Source organism: Neolamprologus multifasciatus, chromosome 12 (genome assembly GCF_963576455.1).
Source record: "Neolamprologus multifasciatus chromosome 12, fNeoMul1.2, whole genome shotgun sequence".
NCBI lineage: Eukaryota > Metazoa > Chordata > Actinopteri > Cichliformes > Cichlidae > Neolamprologus > Neolamprologus multifasciatus.
In genome coordinates, this window is record NC_140450.1 from 3,495,570 (window position 1) to 3,519,777 (window position 24,208).

A 24,208-nucleotide genomic window follows, 5' to 3' on the forward strand; every position below is an offset into this window, starting at 1 on the left:
CCTACTGGTGGTGGTCAGAGGGCCCGGTGGCGCCAGTGTCCGGCAGCCTCGCCTCTGTCAGTGCGCCCCAGGGTGGCTGTGGCTACAATGTAGCTGCCATCACCAGTGTGTGAATGGGTGGATGACTGGATATGTAAAGCGCTTTGGGGTCCTTAGGGACTAGTAAAGCGCTATATAAATACAGGCCATTTACCATTTATCTGTCCTCTATATTATATGATACTTTATTCAGTAAGTGTCAGAGTCCAGCAATTAAATCTACATCAAAGACAGCTTCATTAACACTTGCTAACAGCAGCTAACAGCGGCTAACAGCAGCTAACAGAAGCTAACAGCGGAAAAACCAGCAGGATATCTGTAACAAATAATAACGATACTAATATTGACAATAATAATGTACGTGTCACTTTTACTAAAAAACTATTTTCAACTAAAAGGGTACTTTTAGTGTATAGACCAACTCCCTTTTCTGTAATTTGAAGACAGTATTCAGGCAGTGGGTTCAGTGTTCGCCTACACTCCCTCTCTCACAGGTTTTAGGACATCATGGATGATAGTTTTGATTTACAGCTTTGTAGCAAACAAACTGAACCAGACTGCTAAAAACGAACTGGAGCCATCAGGTTCCTGAAGGGTCTGGGAGGTTAGGGTAGTTTCTTTTGCTTGACTTTGCTTTGCAGTGCAAATATGGCAAAATGTATTCTAAGCTAACAAACCTATAATAGATTCACACGTTGAACAAACAGCAGCGCTGACGCTCAGTGACTTCGCAGAGAAAAATGAGGAGCTGCTCATGTATTTCAAGGACCTAAGCCACTGATAAAAGCTGAATTCCTTTGATATTCTTTCATTGAGGGCAATGACAAAAACACTTTATCGGTTAAAAACGTTCAGTTTTCCTTTCAGGGAGGACAGAATATGTGTCTGTCCTTGCTTATCTGTCTGCTCTGAGGTTTGTCTCATTCAAAATGTTTTCAGTAAACTCGTACACAAAAGATAACTAAGTGCAGGAAAGTCTGTTTTGGAAAAGTTTGAAAGAATTTCCAGGGGTGCGTGTCATTACTTTCCACATAGTGCAGATGGCTGGTTGATTTCAAGTAATGTTTGTTTAAAATAAGGACGTTTTTGTCCTAAACCTGACCTCTCATCTCCCATTTACTGCCGATGATCCTCTATACAAATATAAAAAAGACAAAGAGATGAGAGGAAACTGACAAAGAGCAAAAAGGGATTTTGTGTCATTTCCCAACCCACTAATAACTCCCTTAGATGGGCTGAAGTGAGAAAAGTGCACCGTCTGCATCCACAGACAGCAGAATGAATAATGGAAGGATCTATGTGTCTGTCTGCAACCCACCCCGCAGTAATGATAATTGACCAATTAGGTGCCAGAAAAGATGTGTAAACACCTGGGGCTCATCCAGAAAGGTGAAACGTTACAAAATAATTAGAGAAAAACAAGACAAGCACTTCATCATTCATGTTGCCTTTGTCTTTTTTTTGTCAGGTCATAACTAATAATGTCATGCCTTTGTACCTATTAACCCTCTCAGGCTCAAATTAGGTTTTTTGTTGCTAATGCACAACCAAGTCCTGCAGTGGTACTTCTGAGTAAAACAAGCTCATAAAATATGTATGTGGGGTAATCAGGTTGTTAGTTCTTAACTGTTGTAAATCTGCAACGTCTGCCTGGAGAGGGTTAAATGAGAAACATGACATCTTATTGTTAACATGGATGAATCATATAATGCAAGCAAAGAAGCAAGGTGCTAATTGCCTAATAAAAGTTAAGTTTTCACTTATTTTGGTCAGTGAACTGCCAAGGTGTGATACAGGGTGCAAGCTCTGGGGCTAAAAAAATGAAGACAAAACAAAATATCGAAAGATGGAAATCACAAAAATTCACATATTAAAAAGATGTATACAACCACCGGAGAGTCAGTTGTTCGTTTCTTAACCCTGAATCAATCAACGTTAGCATTTTGGCTTCTGCTGTGTGCTTTTTCTGGGACCCCAAGGTGACCATAAGAGGTCAGAGTGCTAAATTATCACCGGTATGGCTGCGTTGTTAGTTAAGCAACATAAGAATAAAATAGTAGAATTTTATCTTTCTAAGTCAAATCCAAACAGGTGAAATATTTTTAAGGATAATATTCATGTCATTCTGTTGATGCTGACACTGGCCTTGTGTGGCCATTAGAGGAACTGCATTTTTTGTGACTACTGCACTAGCTTCTTTAATCTTGAGATGAGGTGTTGAATTGTTAAAAAAAAAATCAGTTTTAACAGAAATGAACACTAAGAGAGAAATACCTGCATAATGGATCGTCTACTTTAGCTGAATTTACTGTTGGCCACAGGAACATTAACGAGGAAATTAACGAGGAAATTAACGAGGAAAGGGCTGGCTCAGAGGCAAAAGCACAGCAATAACTAATGAAAGACAGGAGGCTGTTTGTGATTCACTGTTTCTTACTGAACTCAGCTGGTCAAGGATTTAAAATGTTGACCTTCCAGCCTTCAGTCCTGACTGACAGCCTCTAAGCTCTGTGCTGACACGACTATTGTCAGAGCACGCTTTGATCCCACCGGACCCAGAATGCATTCATGAATAAAGAAAAGCCCTCTGATACTAAAATGTTTGTGCCAGTTGTGCCTGAAAATTGTTAATAGTTGGGAACAGGTAAGATCCATTCTTTCACTGTTTATACTGCATGTTGTCTTCTCCTATTTTCTATTCTTTCCTATGTCATATGCCACAAGTTCAGCTACTGAATTTACTCAGTCCAAATGTGGAAGTGTCCTTGGGCAAGGCACTAAACCTTAAGTTGCTTCCACTGACAAATGAGCATCAGAGACCATTCACCATAATTTCTACTGTGTACAATCATTATGAATATCTGGTACATATATCAAATTAGAATTTAATTAAGATTTTTTTTTTTTTTCCTCCTCTTTTTTTTTTCTTTCTTTTTTTTTTCTTCTTTTTCTTTTTTGGCTTAACTGGGGCGTTCTTGGAACTACTTAAATTTGTTAGAGCTCTTTTCGCAGCTGCAGGTGTAATTGAGGAAACTCTGGAGTTCCGTGTTTGAATTCGGTTAGCTCCCTAAATGCATATCATGTAAGAGTCCATAAGCACAGGCAGTGATCACAACTGTCATCTAATTTGGAATAAGAAAATGGTATAGCCCCAGATGACTGACCCCTACAGTGAGGCCTCAGTCATTCGGAGAAAGGTCGCTGCTGTTCACTACAGTGACCATCTCTTTTCATAGGGTTCACTGAATGATTACACTGTTTTTGTTTTGTTTGTTTTTTTTTTTTGTTTTTTTTTAAATTTAGAATTTAATTAAGATTTAAGATGATTTTTTTTTCACCATCGCTATTTTGATGTTTTAAAACTGGTTGTGTGAAACTGACTTATGCTTTATTTAATATATGCTGAGGGCTGCTTCCCCAAAGACTTCTATAGGTTTATTTTTATAGCCAAAGGCATCGCCCTCTTGGTGACCAATAGAAAGAATAGAGGTTTAAGGGACTTGTGTGTTTGCTTCACTTTTTGAACCTGCAATTTTTCTTTTATAATATGCAGCTCAAACCACTTCCTGTTATGAACTGCTCTGAAGGGTCCTGGGATTGTTGGGCTGCAGGGTTGGAGTAAACAGAAAGACTGTGGTTAGGGGTTTGTAAGGTTAGGTGAAGAATTCAGTTTCATTCAGTATAAACAAGGCTGCTGGTGTATAAACCTAAATGTAAAGTTTAGCAGTGCAAGTGTCACTAAAAGTGCACGTTTGCATGATGAAGTCTGCAACTTGGTAACACAATGAGGAAATATTGTTGGCGACATAATCAACAGAAAATCTGAAATAGCTGTTTTTATATTCATTTTCTCTTTGTGTAGAAATAATATTTGGATCTATATGAACATAAATCATAGCAGAAAGTGTTGCTTTAGCAGACTTCCACCTCAGCTTCACTGAGTTTGCACTTGGCTCAAGAAATGGGCAAAAAGTGAGATTTTTTTTTTCATTTTTTTGGATGTTACAGCAAGAGCTGTTTAAACTTTTCTTTCCCCCCCACATGATAGTATTATTGTTATCACTATTACATAAATTTATGTGAAATTTGGAAAACTGAGCATGCTTGTTTGGGTTGTTGTTGTTGTTTTTTTTTACAATAAATGGCGGAAAGCTGTTGTTAGAAGGTAAAGTCTCAGGTCTCATGTATTTGGGTCATATTGAAATCTGCCTGGTAATCGGCTATAATGACACGATGCTCTGAACATATCACATGTCACCTAGATATGAAGTCGCAGCTCTGTCATGAGAAGATAATTATATAAACACTTCTGACTCAGGAGGTTATGTAATGGGCCTTTGATGGCTGCCATGGATGACGTCCAGCATGAGCTACTTCCTCCTAGCTTCCTCACGTCTGTAGATAAGTGTTCATTAAAGATGATGAAGATGGCAGAAGATTCGTTTTGATGGGCGCGGCGAGCTTACAGTCATCGTGTCTATCACAACGAAGGTCAGGGAGGAGGGTGAGTAGCAGCTGCCATTTATGACATTTGTGCAATTTCTGTCAAACACACTGTGAACAAATGACCGTGTTCTCTGAAGCATGCAGTCGACACACCATCACTGACAGAGCATGCACATTTGTGGTTAGATTGACTCGACACAGTGAAAGATTTGAGACCAAAACATCGGCGACCTTTGGCAGAATCAAGGTGTTTGCTGTGTAGGGATGGGTACCGGTATCTTCTGTTCTGACATAAACGGTAGTAACCAGACCGAAAAGCAGCGCACATTTCGGTGCTTTATTTCGGTTCTTTTTTTCCTGAGATGTCACACACTTTGGATTCCAGCCAATCATTTTACCTTTGCAAGCGTAGTAGGCGGGTCCAGGTACGTACGTTCTTTTAGAGCAGAGCTACAGATTAAAAATGCCCAAAGCGAAGCGGTCAAAGTCTGGCTGTACTTCACAGCAAAAGATGCAAACTCAGCAGCTGCAACAAGTGCTTTAAGCTGATACTGTGATACTGTCAAAGGAGGTAACACCTCAAATCTGATGAAACACCTGGCGACGCATAGCGTTTTTTTTAAAGCCGAGAAATGCGCCGTATTTGATAGCTTGCTGCGAGACCTCACACCGAGCACATCTACTGCGGGTGTGGTGCCTGTTATCGGACCCGGAGTTAGCAACATCCCCCAAAAACCCGAAGAGGAGAGTCCTGGCCCCTAGCCCTGCCTGTGTATCAGAAATGATGAGGATGATGATGCAGCAGCAGCCGTTCTTCTCTGAGTGAGTCGCTTAATGTTGTTCGTGTGTAATTTACGTTGAGTAGGCTAACCACGTTATTACATTAATGCATGTAAGGTGAACCAGCAAACATCATCATAGCTACATGCAGCTGTCTTCTTGTTTGATGGCAGATACTCCCTTCACCCTGGCCAAAAAGGCTAAAATGACCAAAGAAAAAGTGGAAAACAGTTAAACATGAGAGGTTTTTGGACAAAGTTTGTGTTTTCTCCATTGATTAAGCTGCTTCTAGCCAAGAGTGATACCATATATGCCCCATAGCTGCAGAAAAGGCTAACATTGTTATCTTTTTACAAAAAAACAGCTGAACATGAGAGGTTTTTGGACAAAGTTTGTGTTCTTCATTATTTAAGCACCGTTTAAGCACCGGCATAGTTTCAAAAGTACCGGTTTGGTACTGGTATCGGATAAAACCTAAACGATACCCATCCCTATTGCTGTGTTTCCTTCACAACATGGAAAATATCAGTGTTTCTATTGTTTTATAATGTTTTATAGTGACAATAAGTGTATTTAAAATGAAACATGTATATCACAAGTATTGACGTGTCAGCACTCTGAGGCTGCTGCAGCTTCTCTCACCGAGAGAGGCTCCACAACAAACCTGCTAAGATAGAGAGGGACACTTAGTGTAATTCTTAATTTAATGACCAGTTTGTTGTCTCCTGTTGTTGTTGCTTCTCCAATCGTCTGCTCTCCCAGAAGGCACAGCATGCTCACCGACGTGACTCACAGGACTGTCTACAGTTTGTCGCTGGGCTGATTGTGTTTGGTGCTGCATGTATCATAGACATGTTTTATATTAGTTTAGCTGATGGTTTTATTCGTTTAATTTGAATTACAAGGCTTGTTTGGATTGAAACATCACTCGTTATTGCACAGCAATTAGAAAGTGTTTCATAAACAGGCGTCAGATTGCATCGCTGTTTAAATTGTAGTCCGTTACAGGCGTTTGCCTGAAAATGCATGTATGCATTTTCCTATTAATTCTCTCATTAAATGTTTCCCACTGCATTCACAGCTAGGAAGTCTTCTGAACAATTACTAAAGCTGCAGTAGGCCAATGGAGGTTTTGCAGTCTCTCTGCTGTTGCATAATTTTCTCTCCCCTGTTATATTGTCGTGGCAGCACTCAAATATGTGACCCTCCAGCCACCAGCCAGCCTCCCTAACTTTACTCTCTCACTGCCCCTTCAACAGACCAGATCCTGTTTAATCTCCCTGCGTTAGAGTGCTTTCTGTTACAAACACACAGCTACATATTCATGCCTCGCAGTGCAAGCTTAAAAATCCACAATTCAGTGTGCGTAGCCTTCAATGCCCCGAAGCTACGGAGGTCGTTTGATCTGCAAAGACCACATTTGAACCTCCCGCTGTCACTTTAAGCACAATCATTTCACGATGCTGCTTTTGAAGAGCTGACCACAGCCGCTGCCCTGCCAAAGCATCAGCCCGCACTGTATGTGCCGCTTCGTATGCATAAGATTCAGTTCAAGGATGAGGGGTGGATACACGGATCCTACAAAGGTTTTTCTGGATGGATGGTAAAATCCAAATGTTTTGTGTAAAAGAAACAAATTTAGAACATCAATCAAACCTAAACCTGGTTTAATTCCTTTAAAAATTAGAAACATGCAAACCAGTAGGAGCCAGTAATTGCTTTTGGCCGTACACATTAGTAAAACCTCACCGGATACTTTATTAGGTACGCTTTGCTAGTACCAAGTCTTTTTTCATTTCTGAATTGTCGTACTTCTGCATGTCATAGATCCAACAAGGTGCTAGAATCATCCTGTTGAAACTTTGGTCCATATTGACCTGATAGCATCACAGAACTGCTGCACATCCATGATGAGAATTTTCTATTCCAACAAATCCCCATACATCGAACAATTTACCATGCAGGAAGCAGCCGTCAGAAGATGTGTCAGTAGGCTGTGGTGTTTAACCCTTTAAAACTGGTCGGAGCGGGCACGCTCTGTTTTGCGTAACTATTTTTAAATCCCGGTAGCTCTGCAACCACGTGAGCTAGCGCAATAATTTTTTTTGCATATGAAACCGGAGGAGTTGTACTTACATCTTATGCCATCAGCTTGTCCTCGGTCACGGTTTCCTTCCACATATAGCTTTGCAAAAACTGCATAAAAAGCACTTGCAGCAACAAAAACATAATATTCCAGAAACAGGCTTTGCCGATCCGATCAGCTGTTCATAACACTTCCTATGTCCATCAGCGCGAACTATCACATGTCCGCCATGACCTGCCTGAAACCGAAAGTGATGTCATTTTCGCTGAAATGTAGTTTTTTACCATATAGCCTCATGAGCCTATACTGGTGTTTTTGAAAGTTATCTTTGACTTTATGACTTTCTGTGTGGTTTCTGGGATGCTTAGGACTCATATTGCACTGCTGGAAATAGTTTATTTTGATGCATATGCTGCTTATTTGCAAATTTGCATTATAATATTTATTTTTGTTTTTCCCGCAGTGTATAAAAATTGGTGTATTTCAAAAATAAAACTATGAAGACACTCAAAATAAATTTCCTGTGGTGGGAAACTATTTTGTGCAACTTTTTTGTATTTACAGTTTTGAGGGATAAGCCTCTTAAATTTCTCTAACTAGAAATATATGTTAAAAAAACAAAAACGATTTTCAATTTTTTTGTAGTTTATTGCACTTTTTTGCAATTTATATAATTACTATGCACTTAATGCAGACATATTATTAAAATGTAGGCTTTAATGGTTGTATTGATGTATAGCAACTTGAAATGCTCCCAAAAATGGCTCCACAGCATGTAAAAATATAATATAAGCTCTAGCGGACTTGGTTCTATGGTAGGTCTTAAAGGGTTAAATGATGTTCCCCACACCATTACACCAGCAGCAGCAGTCTGATCTGTTGCTACAAGGTAGGATGGATCCATACTTCCATGTTGTTTATGCTGAATTCTGACTCTACAATCTGAATGTCACAGAGACTCATTAGAAAAAGCAAAATTGTTCATTTCTGGTGAGCCTGTGCGAATTGTAGACTGTTTCCTCTTCTTAGCTGACAGGAGTGGCACCTGGTCGGTCCTTTGCTTCTCAACAAGGCATTTACACCCAGATTTCTCTCTCTTTTTTTGCATTATTCTCTGGAAACCTGAGAGGTGATTGTACATCAACGATTTCTGAAATAATCTGACCAGCCTGCCTGACACCAATAACCACTAATTTTCAGCAGTTCTGCAGCAACTAAGGTTTCTTTCACTTATCAATTGATCTGGGGATTGTAGGGAAAACGTGTATATATGAATTGTTTTTTTTTATAATGTTAAAGTGCTTTTGTGATGATGTGATAAGACTCCTAGCAGCTGTCTAGTCAGAGGACTTATATCATAATTTGAAAACGATCCCAGTATTCCTATAGCACACATAACTGGAATTGGTGTTGTGGAGCATAGAGATCAGTGCTGTTATTTTTTGTTAATCTACAGTAAACATTTATGATGTCTGTATGTTTTAAATTTCCTACACTGAACTGTAAAAATCACATTTCCCCCAGTACTCAGCACCCTGTGATAACCAGTTCTGTGCACACATCTCAGTCGGTTTTCTTTCCCCAGGTAATATTGACCGAACGTGGTTGCTCTTCTCAGTCTGCTTCACTTTCAATTTGGTATTCAAGGGAACAAAAATTCAGATCCCTATAGCAGAGATGGGAGGGGGAGCAACCTCCTTCCCAACAATTGCAGCAGAGATGTCTTTGCTTTCTCGATGACATCTCGTGGTAACATCTTCACAAGTTTCATTTTATACCCCCCAAAAAGAGAGAGTTGTTTAGTGTCACATAAGACGGAAAGAAACCGAGGAAACCCTCACCACAAAGAAAAACAAATCAAGATTGTGCAGAGTTACAATTTGCTTAAGGATCAAATTAAATTAGAGGGAAGAATAATTTTTAAAATTAAATTCAGCTTTCATCAGGTGGTGCACCGTGAATTCATCTCCTAGGGTGAGACTGCTGGTGCAGACTTAAAATTCTAGTTCAGAGATATTCTTCTCTCGCCAGCTGCCATCCTCTCCAGATTTGCCTCTCTGCAACTTTCCACTTGACTCCAAAGTCAAGTTGAAAGATCGCCATTTGGGCGCACAGACTGACCTCAACAGGAAAGCTGATGACCAGCAGATCACGCCAAAAGTCAAATCGGTTAATGTGTTTGAGTCATAAATTCTCATTCCTATAACTTTCTGACCTCATCTACAAAATTCTTCCAAGCATGTTGGTGATAACGGGCATCAATCCCAAAGGGCACCTTTTATAAGTTGTTGCAATGCCTCATAGCCTGAAGGTTCATTTGCTGTGCAGTTGTTGTTTTAGAAAACTCTCAGTGCTTTTTACATTACGTTTTAAATATTTAAACAAAGCACACAAGACAAGTAAACACATTTTTTTTATTCTGCTTTTCTTTCTGCTGAATCTCCCTTGAACTGTCTCCTCTAACTTTAACACTGATTATTTTTAAGAGTTGTTGGTTTCCTTAGAGGATGACATTGAGGAGGCTAGAAAACTGGGGCGCACCAGCATGTAGCTCTCTTGCTGAACAAAAGCTGAACCCTTTGTTATGCAGTTGAGGCTCGGATGAGCTTTCTAGCAGAGGAACTGAGTCACATTGAGGTAGAAGCGGGCTAATTTACACACACTGCCACAGGCATGAGAGAGGGTACGAAGGAGACAGAGAAGGAAGGCAGATGAGGCTAATTATTCTCCCCACAGAGAGGAAGAAAGATCCCCTGGCTTTCTACAGGGGGGCTTGTCAGGATATGATTCCCTGGTGGGCAAAGAAACGATGCAACGAAGAAGAGGCGAGAAAGAAAATGTGAAAAATACAGCAGTCTCCAGAATACAGATTCTTAAAGGCCCCTCAATGCATCTGTGAAGACTCCTACCCAACGGTTAAGAGCTGCATGTGCCACGATGGTGGAGGGATGACAGTGAACATGCACCAGTTATACTTTTTATCAGATTGAGTTCATTGTTGATTTACTCCCACAGCTATAACCTGAGCTGTTTAAGGCTTCATGGCTAAGTCAAAGTCTAAAGTGTTGTCACAGAAAGTCTCAAGTCGAGTCCATGAGGGGGAATCAAAGTCAGTCATTCAAGTCACAACTCTCAATGGGAAATTATGTGGCACATGCAAGTATTTTTGTTTTTGTTAGTATTGCTTTTAGTTGCTAAGACTGGGTCTTTTTTTTAAAGTTACATTTTTAAAAAAGATCACCAAGTTTTGCAAGTTCATGACCTCGAGTTGAGTTGATTCTGTCTGCATCCACTGCTGAGTTTCCATTAACCTGCAATGCAGTTGCATAGTCTTTTATTTGCTGTCTTTTCAGATCAAGAGCAGCACATTGGTGCAATGTTTGGCATTACTGACTCACAAAAACAGGGTCCTGGGTTCAAACCCACCAGTTGGCTTCTGACTTCTCTTCTCTGTGACGTTTGCATGTTCCCTCTGCGCCCGTATGGGTGCTCTCCTCCCACAGTCCAAAAACCTCAGTGTTTCACTCGTGACCTGTCCGGTGTGTACCCTGGTGTACCATGCCTCTCGCCCAATGAAAGCTGGGATCACAATCAACTGGGGAAGCATTTAAGAAAATGATTAGAGTCCACCTGATACCACAATAACAAGTCTTGACCCAGCAGAGAGCAGATAAAAACAACATGGAAAGGAGGAGCTGTTGTGGTGTTGGATACAAATTGGCCTGCCGATACACAACAACTGCAGATACACAACAACTGAGCAGGTTAAAGCATCTTACGTAGCATGCCCCATATATAGGAGGTATAGGAAGCAAATGCCTTCAACATGAATGCAATATCCTGTAGTGTATCCTCAATTTGCATTGTATTGGTTTTACATACGGACCTGTCGTAACTTTGTCTGTGAATCAACCTCATCTCTAAAGGTGAAAATTACCTGCAATATTTTCTTAAACACTGAGGTCATGTGATATTACTCCTGGGTTTCAGCATTCAGTAGCATCCAGTGAGGAATATTTAGCTTACTGTGATTTTACAGGCTCAGCGTGTGGCGGTCTGCAGCCACAGATGTCAGTTAACGTGAATAAAGCACGGACCTTGCTTTTCCTGCGAGAACGTGGCGTATGAAGCTCAGACTCGAGGCCGTGCATTTTCTAAGTCACACGATCGCCCCATGTAATACTACTCCTGTCCAAAAAGAGCTTAAAATGTACAACCCCAGCATAATAAAAGTCAAAAATCAGAACTCATGCATAGTAGAAATAATCACGCATAATTATTTGCCAAACCAAGATGTGTCATATGGAGACTTGGTAATGAATGTGAAGCCCAGAGGTTCTCTGTGCTAACGATGCATCATCATGTCAGAGCAGCGTCTGCAGCACCCGGCAGATTAAAACAGCCGGAAAGAACAACAACTTAATTGATGTGCACGTCAGCCCCTCTCAGACACCAAAGGAGCTTCTCTTTGCTCCCGTTCATGAGGCGTTTGTTCTGTTTTAGACAGCTTCAGACAAACTTTCCCCCACAAGAGCTTCATGCAGCATTCTTGGATGTGGTAATCAGACTAAAAGTTCACTCAGACAAAGAAGGTGAATCTCAGTTAAAGAGGGTGGGGTGCTTTGCTGTTACTGCACTCCCACTCTTTGTTAGGCTCATTTGTTTACCTGAAAACTCACCCTCACACACACACACACTAAATTCTTTATGTAAAGAGACAGATTGTAGTCTTTGAGTAGATTGTAATCCACGAGGATCATCCTCTCCAGCCTTTCTTTAAAGTACTTCAGCTGATGATTATATAACTTGTCTGAGATTAACCTACAGCACGGGGCATCTCCTCCTATCCCTGCAGCAAGCGAAACTTTCTGTCTTACATCACAGTCATCTACAATGTGTCAGCGCATTGTCCTTCGATAAGAGCTCGTCTGGTTTGTTATTTAGAAAATATGCCCAAAAACCTACTATCGTCTATTCAAGGTAAACATTTTGAGCCTTTTGAGTTTTCATTTTCTTGTTTGGGCTTCTGAAAGTTGTTTAGTGTCGTGGCAAAATATCTTAGAAATGAGAAGAGTTTACCTTCACGGTTCTCTGACAGAAGGCTTTTTCAGGAGGTTTAAAGAAATAAGACGAGGTGGTGCAGAGAGCAATTTAGTTGCACAAATCTGTAAACACAGGACTTTCTCCCAGGAGACTGAGGTTTTCATGTTTCATGGGAAGCTAAAAGTCAAAATAAAGCATATTATTTTTGTAAAAGTTGAATTTTGACCAGGTTTAGGCAAAAATAACTGCTTAGGTTGTGGTTTAGACTGAAATATATCCCTTTCTAAACACGAACCTCTCCCACGTGTGAACTTTCCCCACAAGCTCCAAAAATGTAAAAGTAAAAAAAGGACAAAGGACTTTTTTTTTTTTTTTTTGCACTGATATTGTTTACTTTCTTTATTTTGCATTTTCTGTCCACACAGTTTACAGTGAGTATACACACCAATCAGGAATAACATTATGACTGCCTTCCAAATGTTGTGTTGGTCCCCCTTTTGCTGCCAAAGCAGCCCTGACCCACCGAGGCACGCACTCCATTAGATCCCTGCAGGTGAGCTGTGGTATCTGCACCAACATGTTAGCAACAGATGCTTTAAGTCCTGTAAGCTGCGAGGTGGGGCCTCCATGGATCGGAGGACAAGTCAACGCTTGAAAGTTGTTGTGCTCCTCAAGCGTTCTTGAACCATTTCTGCTTTGTGGCACAAAGAGAGTACCAGTACCAGCTGAGGTAGGTGGTACATGTCTAAGCAACATCCACATGGATGGCAGGACCCAAGGTTTCCCAGTAGGATATTGCCCAAAGCATCACGCTACCTCCGCCAGCTTGCCTTCTTCAACATAGTGCATCCTGGTGCCAGGTTTATCCAGGTATGTGATGCACACACACACACACAGCCATCCACGTGATGTAAACGAAAGCATGATCCAGTTCTAATCCGTTCCCATTGTTGGAGCTTTCGGTTGTGGATGGGGTTTAGCATGGGAACCCTGACTGCTCTGGAGCCCCATACGCAGCATGCTGTGATGCTCTGTGTATCCTGACACCAGAGATGGGCAGTAACGCGTTACTTGTAACGTATTACTGTAATCCGATTACTTTTTTCAAGTAACGAGTAAAGTAAGGGATTACTGTTGCAAAAACGGTAATTAGATTACCGTTACTTTCCCGTAGGAACGCTGCGTTACTGCGTTACTAAAACCGTGATTTTTTTGCGAGAATGTCTCATGACAGTGACGTAAGCGAGTGCGACGTTCGTGACAACAGCTGTGTGCAGATCAACAATGGATCATATATCGAGTGCAGAGAGAGTATGAGCGTGCAGCGTTTAAAGCGTGGAAGTACTGACCTTACTTTGAGTTTGATTCCATAAAAAGTGACAAAAACATTATCGTCCGTTGTGCGTGGGAAGAAAACTTCTTTTTACAGAGAAAAAAACCCCTAAACTTCCAAACAAGCACCGAGTAGCTACGACGTAATGGGAAACTCACAGAGAAACTCACGGATTCTTCCACTGACCGCTGCACACCTGCACCAGAGTAAACCTCCGCCTACCCCACTCCTGCTTTACAGGTGAAAATAGAGCAACAGGACCGCTAGTCTTTGACTTTATTTATTTTCTGCTGTGTTTTACTTGCATCTATTTGAAAGACTGAGTGTAAACACACAAAAAATGTGTTGGAATGTGCAGAAAATAGGTTTAAATGTTAAACAAATTTCTTCCAGTCAGAGAATGGTGCATATAATTAAATTTTTACTTGATGCATAAAGTTAAAAGATTAAAACTAATAAAACAAGTTTTAAAAAGAGACTTTTCCATTTGATTACATTTTGTATGATGATTATGTAGAAAAAGTAGAATTGGGCTGAAAGATCTATCACTTTATCACCTATTCAGGTTGTAAATCGTGTTTTTAAAAAGTAACTAAGTAACTAAGTAATTAATTACTTTTGAAAATAAGTAATCAGTAAAGTAACAGGATTACTTTTTGGGGGAAGTAATCAGTAATTATTTACTGATTACTTTTTTCAAGTAACTTGACTTGACTTGACTTAAAACCAGCTACTGTAGCTCACCTATTGGATCGGACCACACAGGCCAGCCTTTGATCCCCACATGCATCAATGAGCCTTGGCCTCCTATGTCCCTGTTGCTGCTTCACCACTGTTTCTCCCTTGGACCACCTTACTGACCACTGACGTATTCATCTAGACATCAAATTTGACCTTCAATCAAACTCACTCAAATTGTTATCCCTGCCCATTTTTTCTGCTTCTAACATGTCAACTTTGAGGCCAACATGTTCATTTCCTCCCTAACACATCCCACCCGCTAACAGGTGTCATGATTAAGACATTATTGGTGTTATTCCCTTCATCTGCCAGTGATCATTGTTTTACTGAATTGATGGCACATTTACTGTACATAACAGATTCATCCTCCTTCTTAGCTTCCTGATCTCCAACAGTACTTTTAAAACATCGGCTTCTTCGACATCTTCGAGAGTTATGTAAATTGCTTTTAACTCATCTTTTGTGCTTTTGCATTCACGTGGATTGTTATAGCCGCTTGTCACAGCTTGCTGCTACCTCCCACAGAGTCTTTTGTTAGTTTGGAAACCACAGTGCATGTGTGGTGAGCGTATTTTAAAGTGGAAATTTAACGGCAGGATTTGCTGCACGGTGGTTGGATGTGAGCCAATGTGATGAATCCAAACATCACAAACCACGTTAGATGAGCAAAAACATTGGGATGGATGAACAGATGAGGTTTCCCTGCTAAGAACAACGGATGAAAAAATAAGGTGTGAAATTGTCGTGAACAAACCACAATCACTCTTCAGTTTATAGTATTTGTAGCGATTTGCACATTGATTTCTTTCTTTCCTTAGTAAAGGGTTTGGTCTTTCTATGGATGTTCAGTCATCATGTGTCACATCTGTTTTTCTCTAAACCATCAGTTGTCAGAGTGGCTGTCAGACTCTTGATGCTGATGTTGACTGCAATCGGTAAACTCACACGTCCTACTTTTTGACATTCCACCTACTTATCTGAGAAACATATCAGGTGTTTTCCCTGCTGATGTAAATGTAGAATACTGTTTAAATATATTTTAAATTGGCTCATCTGAAGCCTTAAAGCAATTCTGTCCTTAGAATGAATATCAAAGAAATTTGTAATAATATAACTTTATTTACATTACACATTTATACAGAAGCATGAATTGCAGTGAGAGGTACTAAAGATGAAAAATGGCTAAAGACAGATACAATGTAGCAGAAAAATATCAAAAACAGGTTTGAAAGAAACAGATTAGACAATAAATACTTCTGTAGATGACGTAAAATATCATATTTGTAGCACACATACAGATTGTCAGCTCTGCTAGACGACAACTCCAGTTTAAACGCATCAATGTAATCTTACTGAAAGGTGGTGACATCATCTGAACATGGTCTCCAGTTGTTTTTCCCCAGATTTTAATGAATCAAAAGGAACCAATTTTTCATAATTCTTAAGTTTTAAAAACTTGAGTGAAAATTAATATACCAAGTTTGTCAAATATCAAACTTGCTACACTGTTTCCATCTTCACTCTTGACCCAACGATCATATGACCTTCCTTGAGCAAACACTTTGGCTGCAGCGGGAAGGAAAAACTCCCTTTTAACAGGAAGAAACCCCCGGCAGTTTACAAAATGAACATCATGTTTTATAAAGGAATAGGAACTGAAAGTAGTGATTGAGAACATAGACACAGAACTAAAACATTACCTGAGATAATTAATTAAGTAAGAATTCAGGTAACTTTGATTATTAATAAAGAGTTGTCCCCTGCTGGCCATTAGACCAAATTCAGACTCAAAGTACTTCTATCTCTATAATCAGGGTCCATACAACCCAGTGATGGCTATTAAAGATTTTGAGTTTGACTTATTTGAGTGAAAAATTTATTATGAACAAAGAATGTGCCTCTCTGGTTCTTAGGTCTGGCTTCTGTTTGATCTGAAAATAGACTGACAAGATGAAACATAACACCAGTGATGGAGCAGTACTGTACTGCCGTGCAGTCGAGTCGAGTGTTCTGAAACAGACCACATGTTGTACCTTAAAACCCTCAGTCTCAGTGCAGGAATGTGTCCTAGTTATGCCTCATCTGTGAGGAATACTACTGCAGCTTAATAATTCATAACGTATTCCACATGGTCTAGTTTCTGAGCATCAAGCCTCTTCAGACTTCAGGACACCAGAGACGCGAGTGTGATAGAGCAGCTCAACCTCACCAGAAAAATGGCTGCACTGGTCGATACATGTGAATGAGGCACCACAGAGATATACACAAGGTGTCCTTTGACATTCGCGCCTTGAAGCACTGGGTTGAGTAAGTTGATTCTCCTCCTTACTTATGATCCGATTATACTCAGTTGTGGATGTAGACATAAAGAACTGAAGACCTAACAGAGGAGTAGACACTTATTTTATTCTACTTCAAAATCTGCCATCTGAGGAACGTGCAATTCTCTGCAGTGCAGTCCTCGCACTGACAGAAAAATGGCAACGTCTGCACAGATCCTGCACAGACTGATGAAATGATGACATTTAGGTAATTTGCAAACTCGTGGACCAGGAAAGTATAATCAGGGGTTAAGTGAAAGGACAAAATTGTTATCTTTGTGTGTATTTGTGTCTTTGCGTTGACTAAAAGTGCAGATGGGAACTCAGCCTAGCCTAGAAAACTACCTACTGCCTATTAATAAGATTCAGGTTAAAGTGCATTTCAGAATAATATCTCTACTATTGTGCAGTGTTGGGGAGTAACGGAATACATGTACTGCCGTTACGTATTTAAAATACAAAATATGAGTAACTGTATTCCGTTACAGTTACAGTTTAAAAAGGTGGTATTTAGAATACAGTTACTTTGTTGAAATAAATGGATTACACGGCGGTACTTCCCTGTTTCATATTGTGGCGGGTCAGGACTGTTTGGGTTTTGTTTGACTGCTACGTTCTGTTGTTCCAGGCGGCAGCGTTACGGTTGCCATGGTTACAGGGTGACTCTCTCTCTGCGTGTTTCCTGGGTGAGAGAGGCCTTTTTGTTGTTGTTGTGCTAAGCTAACAGGCAGAATGCTACAGGTATAGCTCTAAAGAATGTAGCATCATAGGCAGTGTAGTCCGTGCTGCAGGGAGAATGGACTGCCATACCCGTTATGTGTCTGTGAGCGAGGGAGGGAGAAAAAGGAAAAGTACGAGCTGTCATCGAGCAAAAACGGGAGCTGGAAGCATGTAAATATAATAATAACCACTGCAGCCAAGAAGAGAGCCTGACGAGCCCAGTTGTAAGTAAGCTATTAAGACTCGACTGTACACCGTGTTCGTGTTTTCCTCCAAAAACAATAAGTTCTGTTGGAGCAGCCTTTCAACGCCTCTCTCTGTCTCTGCTAGCAAAGTTGACCCAGACAACAAAGTAAAGCTAGTTTTCAGCTACGAGCCGACACAGAACCCACCGTATTAGCCAGAGGTCCCTTTACTACGGTTCGGAGCCGCGGACCTTCAGTAACAGTAATAAATCACAGCAATAGGACATTCATGTAGTTGTAAACAGCATGATAATATATTAAGTAATCCAAAGTATTCAGAATACGTTACAGAATACATTTTAGGGCATGTATTCTGTAATCTGTAATGGAATACATTTTAAAAGTAACCTTCCCAACACTGACTATTGTGCAGTGCAAACCAGACTTATGAAGCTAGGTTTTTGGGTACTTTACTGTTGCTTGGAGCAATTTGATTATTTGGGACCTTTATTCTCCTCCACCTCTTACTGAGGAAATTCAGAGCACCACCCTTCTTCCATTGGAATCAGAATTTTTTTTTTTATGATTAGAAATAATATTACAGAGATTACTTTGCAGTCGGCTGGACACTTTTTCTGAGCGTAGTAATTTAAGAATCCTCATTAGGGACCAGTGGGTTTCCTTCATTAAATGAATGGAGAAAAGCAGCTTTTAAACTATTTCTCTAAGGTTGTGCAAACACCAAATGTCAACACCCAGATGTTGGTGCTCTTTATGCTCAGAGGCATTTAGAAAAAAATGTAGCCAATATTTTCTCCTGCTGTTTTGGTTTAGAAAATCAAAATATCCTTGAGTTTAATCTTCCCCTTGATAGATTAGTTCAGAGGGTGTTCCCGGTTAAGTTCAGCGCTGTGGTACTGTGAGTTTTTCCTGTGGGCTTTAATTGTAAGGAAACCGGACTCACACGAGACTCCTCCTGACAAAGATGCAGATTTCTCCGGAGTAATTTCCTGCTCGGGAAAATATTTTCTTAGCACTTCATTCTGAGTGAAGCCTCCGTCCCTCAAAGGGCGATCTGTGAAATAACACCGGATCGCTCACAGCCTTTGGACAACTATATTTCATAATAAGCGTGAGAGAGGCTTGCTTTCCTTTTCTCAATGGAGTAATTTTCCTTCTTTTCCTCAATCTCACGCTCTGCAAACGGTGCTGGCTTCTCAGGTTTACCCTGCAAGCAGCTGAAAGAGGTCTTATCTGGGTCAACTGGAAATGAACCTCTAGTGCTGGAAGCTTAAGTTAACTGGCCCAAACAGTTTGCATTCTGACCTCTATATTTCTGTATCTATTTCCACAGGTAATCTCTCAAATTTAATGCCAGTGTCATCAGAGTAAAGACACCTTTGCTATTTCCTTTGACCACAGTGATGCCAGGTGGACTGGTACTGGGACATTAAGGTCCGTGTGGCGTTGCATTCAAATGCTTTCTTTTCTTTTCTGTTTTTACATCTGCTGTTCTGTGAGGAGGAATATTTCACCTCAAACCACAAACTCTTCCTGAGTCTAACTGGGTGGTTTTTGCTGCCTAAACAAAGTAAACGAAAAAAAGCCAAAGCCCCATGTGATGTTTAAAACTCAGCTTTATATTGTTTTAGAGAACACAAACTCACCAGGAAATTGTTTATTTATGGGATAAATCCAGACAGAATCAAGAGCCATTTTCCCACTGAGCTCTATAAAGCGGACAATCGGAGAAGTCGCCCCCTGCTGGCCAACAACCAGTTTAAGGTACTTCAGCATTGACTTCGTTTTCCATTCTGGACGCTCAAATGTATTTAAATAAATTAATACATTTATCTTCTAGACTTAAAAACTCAGAGGAGAGAGTTAGAAGATAATTAGAAAAATCACGTAATTTTAATTTTAATTTTAATTTTAATTTTAATTTTAATTTTAATTTTAATTTTAATTTTAATTTTAATTTTAATTTTAATTTTTAAAGCCAAGTTCCAGCTTTTTTCCCCAAATATTATATTTTCTTTGCTCAGGCCTTTCTGGGGTCAGATAGTTCAGCGTGAGGCCCAGTGTTTGTCGTTTTACTCTAACGTTGAGAGTGTGGGCATCTAAATGCAGCTGGTGTATTTATTTGAGAGTCAAATACTCAAAAAGTGGGCAGATGGAAGGTTGGCTTGATTGATTTCTTCATTTTGTTGCTTTATCACTCGCCCACTTTTGCTGTTTTTCTTTCCTCACATCGTAGGGAGGCTGTTGTTCTCCTGTCTCGCAGTTTTTTCTCTCTATTTCTTTACTCCTCTGTCTTTCTCAGTGTTTATCCATCATCTATTCAAAGGCAAAAAAATAAAACCGAGTGCCTGAATCCATCTGGATCTGTTGTGGCATGCCATTTGGTACCACGAATGCTGGCCAGCCCTGAGCTGCCATCTGTGCCACTCTTTGTCACAGAGGTACTGGTTTGGGGCATCGCCAGTGGCACATAAACTATCCGTCCGTCCATCTAAGGAAACGGTGAGAGAGTCAGAGAGGGGAAAAAGCTCTAAATAGGCCTGTTCTAAGCGACTGGCCACCCTGTTACATAAAGGCTCAGAAATTATGCAATCTTGGCCATCTTGTCCAGCCTTGAGTTTTCTTTGTGTGGGTGGTTCCATCTCCCTGGCCTCGTATAGTGGGATGAAAAGAGGTGGAGAGAGTGTGGGCAGATTAGTGGGCACTTGTTTTTCGTACAGTTCCTTAGCAGCTGTAGCTCCCAATGCCAAGCTCAAGTTTCGCTGTGGCATTTTACAGAAAAGCTTGGCCACAGGCTTTCCTCCAGATCAGCAAATGAGTGCCAGTGGGTGATGAAGTGGCACGGGTAAATGCATACTGTATGTGTGTGTAAGTGTGCACACGAGTTGGTCTGCTTGCTGTGGGGTGTGTTGGAATTGCTTCCCGCAGGGCCTGAGACTCATTAGTCGTGATGCTAGTGCTCTCCTGCTAGGCGGCACACATACACATACATACACATGCATACATATACACACTGGAGACGTGACCATGCTGAGAATCCCTGCTTCGGAGTGTTTACCCTCTGATTCCCTCTGCGCGTCACCAGATTAGCGAGTCAAACACGAGGGAGGCACCACCGAGGAGACTTCAGATACAGTAGCTTTGAAACGTTTTCCACTTCACATCGAGAGATTTATCAGTCTGGGTCAAACACTACGCTGCGTAAAGAGCACATTTTTTCACATAGATCGTCCTCACGTAAGTTGCATCACATCGGGCCAGCAGTAATTACTCACGCGAGGAATTTGTAACATCTCCACCTGTTTATATAATATTGGCTGCTGTGCCAAGAAATATAACAGCTGTTATTTCAAACTTTTAATCACTTCAAATGTTTTTCTGGGACTTTTTTTTAACTTATCAAATTATCATTTGACTGTTTGGCAATCCCTTCAGGCTTATTTGTGAAAATGTAGTGACTGCTAACCAGCTCTGTTCTCCTACCTTTAGGCAGACGAGGTCACAGTCCTCTGTATGTTTCAGTTGCCTCTGCAAAGAGCCTCTTGTCCTACAGTTGGGCAGACTGTAGGACTGAGGGTAGTCTTGTTCTATCTTTTAGATTCAGCCAGTCTAAGCTGAAGCTGCAGCAGGTGTGGAGTGATTTATGTGCCATTACGGTGAGATAACTGAGGTAGAAGAACAATCTAAGATGCTGTGGGAAACGATAAACTCACTGGTCTGAAGCCTGTCTGTAACTAGGGATGGGTATCGTTTAGGTTTTATCCGATACCGGTGCCAAACCGGTACTTTTGAAACGGTGCCGGTGCTTAAACGGTGCTCAAACCGGTGCTTAAAGAATGGAAAACACAAAATTGGTCCAAAAACCTCTCATGTTTAGCTGTTTCTTTTGTAAAAAGATAACAATGTTAGCCTTTTCTGCAGCTATGGGGCATATATGGTATCATTCTTGGCTGGAAGCAGCTTAAACAATGGAGAAAACACAAACTTTGTCCAAAAACCTCTCATGTTTAGCTGTTTTCCACATTTTAGCCTTTTTGTCCAGGGTGAAGGGAGTATCTGCCATCAAACAAGAAGACAGCCGCATGTAGCTATGATGATGTTTGCTAGTTCACCTTACATGCATTAATGTAATAACGTGGTTAGCCTACTCAACGTAAATTACACACGAACAACATTAAGCTACTCACGCAGAGAAGAACGGCTGCTGCTGCATCATCATCCTCATCATTTCTGCTACACAGGCAGGGCTAGGGGCCAGGACTCTCCTCTTCAGGTTCTTGGGGGATGTTGCTAACTCCGGGTCCAATAACAGGCACCACACCCGCAGTAGATGTGCACGGTGTGAGGTCTCGCAGCAAGCTATCAAATACAGCGCATTTCTCGGCTTTTAAAAAACCGCTACGCGTCGCCAGGTGTTTCATCAGATTTGAGGTGTTACTTCCTTTGACAGTATCACAGTATCAGCTTAAAGCACTTGTTGCAGCTGCTGAGTTTGCATCTTTTGCTGTGAAGTACAGCCAGACTTTGACAGCTTCGCCTTGGGCATTTTTAATCTGTAGCTCTGCTCTAAAAGAACGTACGTACCTGGGCCCGCCTACTATCCTCGGAAACGTAAAATGATTGGCTAGAATCTAAAGTGTATCACATCTCAGGAAAAAAAGCACCGAAATGTGCGCTGCTTTTCGGTCTGGTTACTACCGTTTATGTCAGAACCGGTGCCATCATGGCACCGGATACCGGTACCCATCCCTATCTGTAACAGTTTATCTATATTACCAAACAGATCTGTGTTTCCAATGTGCTATCATGGGATTGCATATAACAATAATTTAGCAAGTTATTTAATGCACAGTTTGAATATCATATCTGCATATTTGAAGTTTATTATGTGTGGATGGTGTTATTGACTTGCAGTGTGAAAATGACACAAATAAAAACACAGATGCAAAGCAAAAAAACAAACAAACAAACCTGCAGTGGTAACATGAAAAATGCATTTCTGTATCATTTCATATTCTTTGATACAAAACTGCGTTATTGTTCACTATATCAGAGCTACTCTGTGTAGTAGTGAGTACAGCACAGTGATCATTGTGTGCCAGCAAGACACACAGCAAACTATTGCTTTATCTCGAGGACGGATGAGAAAACTTTTGTCATTATACAATGCACGACACAGAAGGCATTGCACAACTTTTTTCACACAAAAACCAAACATTGTGTTGGACTGAAAGTGCTCCTTCTGTTCATGTGAGTGTGAGGGAAATGTTTCAGGCAAAGCTTTCATCAAAGCTCTAAAAGTTCTTTATTCATCACTCAGAGATCTTTCTTCAAATATTTGTGTTACACGCTGAAGTTTTTGTGACATTCGAAATAAAAAATGTGCTTTTAAATATTAATATTCTTCTTCGTTGGTGATAGAAAACTTCTTTTACTCAGAGGTCAGATGGAGCCTTGGTGTGATTTAATCGACTAAAAGAAAAAATATGATTTTTCCAAAATGTGTGTCCAATAAATTGGAAGACTTTAGAGAAATTTAACAAGAAACCCAAAAAGAGAAATCTTCTGACACCTGCGCCCTCCTCCTTCAGGGAACGCTGGCTGAAAGTGCAAGTAATGGAACAGAAGCCCTCCCATTATCTGTCATTTACCAAAAACGCATTTTTCCAGTAATGACTCTCTGCTCGCCTTCTTCCAACTGGATCATCTCCTGTCTTTCTTAACCCTTTGATCCTTCCATGCACATCCTTTTATATCTTATTTTTTATTTTTTCACCATTTCAACAATGCTGTCAGGCAGTCCTGCTCACACTTAGCCAAAATGGAATAGACCAACAAATTTCTAAACCTCAGACATGCTGATGAATGAAATGCTTCTCACTGTCAGTCCTACTGAAATCTGAAAACTCCACATGTGCAGGCCTCTGTGGTTACTCCATCCATACAAGAGTTGATTAATAATGTTCAGTGAATTGGTCACTAGTCCCAGTCTGAGTGCTGCTGGCTCTAAATGGACCGGTACTTACAGTGCGTCCCTTTAAGTTACTTTTTAACCATCGTGCACACTCACACTTTAACGTAAGCGAGCTTACCAAAAGACAGACTGGAAGAACCAGGAATCCAACCACTCATGTTTCAGTTAGTACCACCTGAATTACTTCCAAATCCAGAACCCGAATGGAGGCACACGTGTTCCAGGTAAGAACAAAAAGAAACAGTCGAGGGTTAAACTACTTAACTAAAAAATAGTCAAATAAGCACTTGATGGGAAATTGTTTGGTACTGAGACAAGATACTGAAATTCAGAGGATGAAAAAGGAAATTTGACACAGACAACAGGAATGATACAATACAATACAATTTTATTTCTATGGCACATTTAAAACCAAAGGTAGACCCAAGTGCTTCACAGTAATGCAATAAGTCATTGATATAAAACATACAAGCACCAGTACTAATACTAAGAGATGGGAAGCACTAATTAAACCAGGAG

At 40.5% G+C, this 24,208-nt stretch overlaps 1 protein-coding gene and 2 long non-coding RNA genes across 4 annotated transcripts in view; 2 read left to right on the forward strand and 1 right to left on the reverse strand.

Annotated features, from left to right (window-relative positions):
* The window catches only part of rasgef1ba (RasGEF domain family, member 1Ba), a 142,142-nt gene that overhangs the window by 59,102 nt on the left and 58,832 nt on the right, over positions 1-24,208 (forward strand). The window lies entirely within an intron of this gene.
* The window catches only part of LOC146506184 (uncharacterized), a 351,963-nt gene that overhangs the window by 57,873 nt on the left and 269,882 nt on the right, over positions 1-24,208 (reverse strand). The window lies entirely within an intron of this gene.
* Positions 3,342-11,077, forward strand: LOC146506186 (uncharacterized). Its single transcript, XR_014877209.1, has 2 exons — positions 3,342-7,266; positions 8,180-11,077. It is a non-coding gene; the product is annotated as an uncharacterized LOC146506186 (long non-coding RNA).